This window comes from Pinus tabuliformis, chromosome 2_2, assembly GCF_031772625.1.
Source record: "Pinus tabuliformis cultivar Carrire ecotype Pingquan chromosome 2_2, CPIR1, whole genome shotgun sequence".
Lineage (NCBI taxonomy): Eukaryota > Viridiplantae > Streptophyta > Pinopsida > Pinales > Pinaceae > Pinus > Pinus tabuliformis.
Genome location: NC_142300.1, coordinates 663,300,535 through 663,306,448, shown reverse-complemented (window position 1 = coordinate 663,306,448; position 5,914 = coordinate 663,300,535).

The following is a 5,914-nucleotide window of genomic DNA, read 5'->3' as shown; positions in this document are numbered from 1 at the left end:
TTATGATAATTAATTGTGTCATCACTATTTAATTTGAGTGTATGATTAATTGTGGTTAATAACTGTTGAGGTAGTTAAATAAAAAAAAACCTAACTACCTTCATGAGACAGTTGAGACCCCAAGAGGAAAAGGGGAAAAAAATGCCAAGTCCGGTTAGGATCAGATGGCAGAAATGGGGAGATGCTATGTCTCATAGTGACCAGATAGCATGTGTTGAAAGGAAGAGACTTCCTAAATCCGCTACATCTGGTTAGGATCAGATAGCGCGACCTGGCATAGCCAGAGGGTTCGCAGACAAGAAGATCTGCAGAAGTGCTTGGGGTGGAAGATCGAGGAGGATCTTCCTACGGGCGGGAGGTTGACAAGCATTACGAACAGGTTTTCTGCTAATCAGGTATGGCTTGCTAAGCATTTTATTTGTGGAATCCTTTTATGGTCTTTTATAGGCAAGTAAAGGTAATGGGAAAATAATCTAATCATTTCTTTTTAGAAATCTAGTCTCTACGCAACCGGCAGAGGCGGAATCTGGACCTTTCAATCAAAGAACAGAAGCAAAAAGAAAACATATCGAACTGAAATCTCTGTGAAATGTTAATTAGAAAAGAATATTGTTAAAACCCTTCTCTGTAACCAGACGGGAATGAAAACGAAAAGAAACTTAACACTGTGCAGAGGTAATGGGTTCATATTCCAAATCGAGAACAACATTAAAACAACCAAAACTACCCAAACCCCTTACCAAGGAGAATCACAAGCCGAACGAATCGTCGGCGGAGCAATGCATGAGCTTCGTAGAAACAACATTCAATAGCATTTATATAACTGAAACATTTGGCAGAATATACATATGTATGCAGGATAAAACATAACACAGTCGGACACATCCCTGTCACTGTGGAACGAAAGAAGAACCATTAACATTATGCATGCAAAACAGTTATTAACAGATTGTCCCAGCTCTAAAAGAAACGCCGTAGCTGAGCTTAAGTATGTGCTTAGCCAGCAGGTGCTTCTAATGCCCGAACCATTAATACAGAAGAACTAACCATAAAAACGAATTTACACTGGAAGAGAAACGATTAGAGACTAGTATTCAAGCTCGGTTCACAGTAAAGCTACAGAGAAGGCGAGTACGCCTGAAAGCATCATAATACAGAACTAGAGTCATACAAAGATTCCCGTGTCACAGTAACAATTTCTTAACCAAGATCAAACTGAGAAATAGTATTATATAAACCTAAAACATTGTTCAACAAGAAGCATTGTCTGCGCTCAGGAGCGTTAGATCATAAATGAAAGACAAGTTATACAATTTAAGCTCGGCGTACAACGCCTCTTAGCGGTGGTTCCCGCCAGAATATGGGCGAGGAAACCAGACATAATACAACCACCAAATATGAGAATGAGACATAGAAATTCCCAAGCGAGGAAACCCCTTGAGTATGGCGGAGGGAATCCAAATACAAGAGCAGACCGCGACATTGTTGTTCAGACGAACAGCTGTTCAGCCATTACCTTGGGAAAAGCCAAACGGGTCTATGGTAAACGCATAGCTCTTACTTGGATTTGGGGATGGCAGAAAAGCGGAGAAGACTCTCAACATCGCTGGTTAGCCATCGAGCCATCCTCCTGAGAACAACAACAAAACCGTAAACTGAGAGCTTTAAACAAAAACGCCGAGCGAAAAATAAGCAAGCTAGCAGAGACTGTAAACATAACAGAAGCTGCGGAAGCTCATGCACCTGTGCAAAACACAAGCAGGGAAAGAGAGAAGCGGTACATGAGTAAGAAGAATTATTACCTGAATCTGTGAAGGATGGCAGAGACATTCTGCTATGCACCAGATCACTTGAAGACGGAAGGTTCAGGGTAAGGTAGAGCGCCACAACGCTGTAAGTGAGAGACGGTTGCCCAATATTGAAAACAAGAAACAAGCCGAAAGAGTGAATCAACTCATAAATACTTCAACAACTTTCTCTGCCTCGTGGCTCAACAACAGCCCTTGATATGGGCGAGCTTGTTACCATCGTCCGATCAGCAGGAAAAGAACCGGGAAAAGCAACCGAGATTTGGCAAGTTCGAGATGTCAGGTCGTATGGCGATTGGAGCATCAGGCACGCGAAGGCACATGGAGGTCTGTTAGCCAGCCGTTCATCGAGCCAAATGGACGATGCAAAACAAGCCAGCTAGATGAGCGCCAGATCCGGACAGAACCCACGGCTTCAGCTCCCTCAGGGACATAAACCAGCACATAATATAGTAAATTCCATAAAGAAAACATTTAAGAATGAGAACCGTTCATAGTACCCTGTATAAACCTTGGATTTGTAAACCACATGTTAGAAATTCGCCACATATCAAAGTTTATCCAATGCATAAACGTTACCGAATCATGGGTATGGAAAGATGTCTATAGGGAGACATTATTAACCTTTTTATGAGCGGGTAGAAGTATACATACCATATATGAATGTTTTATAATAAGTAAACTTTGGTTGTACTGCTCGGCAACAGTAGTATTTTATAATTTGTTTGGCGGTGTGAAGAAATTCAATGTGACATATATGCATAATTTTATGGTGGTAAAATAAAAAAAATTAGATCTGTAATGGTGCGTGACAGGAATAATGAGAACCAAATTCGGTGTATCCCCTGAGAGTACTTTTAAAGCTATCAACAGCTGGAATTGTATGAAAATGGCTGTGATGCGAGCCAATTTCAGGGTTATATGAACACAGAATCTGTGAGTCGAGACCTGTGTTTTTACAGAAAATTTTCTGCGCATCCACAATTTTCTGCCGAGTTCAGTACTTTTTCGCCACTTATCAGTCGATAAGTTATTGGCAAAGAAGCTCTCGTCGTCAATAAGTTATCGGATGACAAGTCATCTGATAATAACTTTGGGCAGAAAATTATCACAAGAGAAGTTATCGGTGTATAAGCTATCAAAATATAAGTTCTCTTAAGCAACTTATATATGATAACTTATCATTGATATTTTAATAACTTATTGTACGATAACTTATCTTCTGTAACTTATTGTACGATAACATATCTTCTGTAACTTATATAACGATAAGTTATCCATTGAAATGTTAATAACTTAGTTATCATAGATAAGTTATCGAGTAATAACTTATATACCAATAAATTATCCATTGATATGTTTGAGTACTTATCCGCTGATAATTTATCATAAGATAACTTATGTATGATAACTTATCATTGATATGTTCATAACTTGATTATAATAACTTATACAGGATAAGTTATCCTAAATAATTTATCTTCCGATAACTTATAATCAATATGTTAACTTATGGTATGAGAACTTATACACAATAAGTAATCCTGAAAGGTTATTGTTTAATAACTTATATACCGATAAGTTATCCAATGATATGTTATATCCAAAACTTATATTTTGATAACTACTTTGATTATAGGTTATCATTTCATAAGTTATCGTATCTTATGATAAGCTATTAACAAAGAACTTATATGAAGATAAGCTATACTCAGAAGTTATCAGAATATAAGTTATTGATATATAAGTTGGTGATAAGATCTTCCAATTTTGAGAAGCTATCAAGATATAAGTTATCCATTAATAAGTTCTCCACGATAAAGCATCAATAGTACTTATTTGCCAATCAGTTATTCACCATAAGTTATCCATGATAACTTCAGTGTATATTTTTAGAAGTAGATTTACATCTTTAGGCCAATAGGCCTTCCTTTGAAAGAGGCTTTCATCATCCTTTTCTTTCTAACGTTGACACTTAGCGCCACCCTTCTGTGTTCCACTGACATAATATATTCGTCATGGTCTCCTTCAATTACTCATCATGGTCTCAACCGAGAATCTTTGCAGCTGGCGCGAGTTCTATTGCCTGGGTCTCGCAAAACCTCAACGGAAACCCTCTCAATCTTGCACAATTGTAGTTCTTCTTATCAATTCTAGTGGAGTGCTTATTTGCAGCATGAAAGTATTTGAGTATTGGAGCCAGCCCAGTAGAAGCATAGCACGGGGCTATGGCATCGACAACCGAGGGCAACTAGTCTTTGAAGGGAAATCTCTCCGCTGTTCCAACCATGGCTCATCCTATAGCCAAAGAAGCTTTAGAGGTTGCAGCTAACATTAAATATCATGCTCGGTGCTCTCCTCATTTTATGCCTTTAAAGTTGTTGGGTTGTGTTATATTCTTTCCACGTAGTTAATAGGGGGTTTGAAGGGCACCCATAACTCCACTTTATGGGGTCCGGGGCAGCGCCCCAGAAATTTTTGGTTTTGGACCATATGTTAGGTTGGGCAGACCCACCTATGGTTTTGTGCATGATTTTCGCACATGTTTTTTGGACGCGATGGTTTCCGGTCCATGGTATTGGATGCTTCGGCATGTATAAATATGTATTGTAACATTGAAAGGAACATAATGAGAAATCAAGCTGGTAGTCCTAGTTTTGGGATCCAGGAAAAAATCTCTGTGCATATGTTTTTTATGGGTTATGCTCTCTCCTTGTTTATTTTCTTTGTTTAAGAATTCGTATGCAGGTAATTTCTGTACAGGGTTAAAACCTACATTTGGTATCAGAGTTGTTTTGGCTTCAAGGGGACGCCTTTGTTGCTGAGGGGTTTCGCTCAGGCCTGTGGTAGACCCTGTTCAGTGGGACATCTGCAAGATCGATTCTGGTGGTGAAAGAAGATGGCGAGCAGTGGAAAGATAGAGATTGAGAAGTTCAATGGTCAGAATTTTGAGTTGTGGAAACTCAAGATGGAGGATCTGTTGGTGGATAAAGATCAGTGGATCGCGGTAGATCCGGGTACTAAACCATCGGGAGTGATCGATGAAGAATGGAAGAAGTTGGATCGGAAGGCAAAGAGCACAATACGATTGTGTGTCTCGGATTCAGTATTGCTGAATGTATCAGGGGAAGCTACGGCAAAGGCTTTGTGGGTCAAGTTAGGGACTTTGTACCAATCTAAGTCTCTAGTGAATAAACTGTTCCTACGGAAAAAGCTGTATAACCTGAGGATGAAAGATGGAGACTCGGTGACAGAGCATCTGAATGCGTTTAATACTGTGGTAAGTCAGTTATTATCTGTTGATATGAAAATTTCAGATGAAGATAAGTGCATCAGTTTGTTGTGTTCTCTACCAGATTCGTGGGATAGTATGGTTATTGCAATAGGTAGCAATGCAACTGCTTTGCAGTTTGATGAAATAGTCTCAGCCTTGCTGACGGATGAGATGAGACGGAAAAATATGGACAACCAGAATGGTGATGCCTTGTCTGTACAAGGATGGTCCCAGAACAGAAACAAAAATAAGTCATCGATTGGGAGATCTAAATCTAGAGGGAGATCTAAATCTCCAGGAAAACCTACAAAGGTGGTGTGCTCGAAATGCGGAAAGGAAGGGCACTTCAGAAGGGATTGTAAATCTAAAGCTCCTCATAAAGGAAAGGGATCTAATGATTCTCCTTCTGCAGAGGCGAAAACCACCTCAGATGAAGGTGGGGATGTGTACTTGGCTTCTTCAAGTACACATGTAGATCATGAGGCATGGTTGATTGACTCAGGTGCATCCTTTCACTTCACTCCCCATAGAGAGTGGTTCTGCGAGTATGAGAAATATGATGGTGGTGATGTCTTATTAGGAGATGATAGGAAGGCTAGAATCATTGGTCGGGGAAAAGTAAAGTTGAAGTTGCAAGGTGGAAGGGTTAGAACACTTCCGGGTGTTCTACATATTCCTGCATTGGCCAGAAATCTGATTTCTGTAAGCAAGTTGGATGATGCAGTTGTAAAGACGGTGTTCGAGAAAGATACCTGCAAGATGGTTCGAGGAGCACTGATATTAATGCAGGGAGTTCGGATTGGAACTCTGTACAAGCTACAAGGTAGCATTG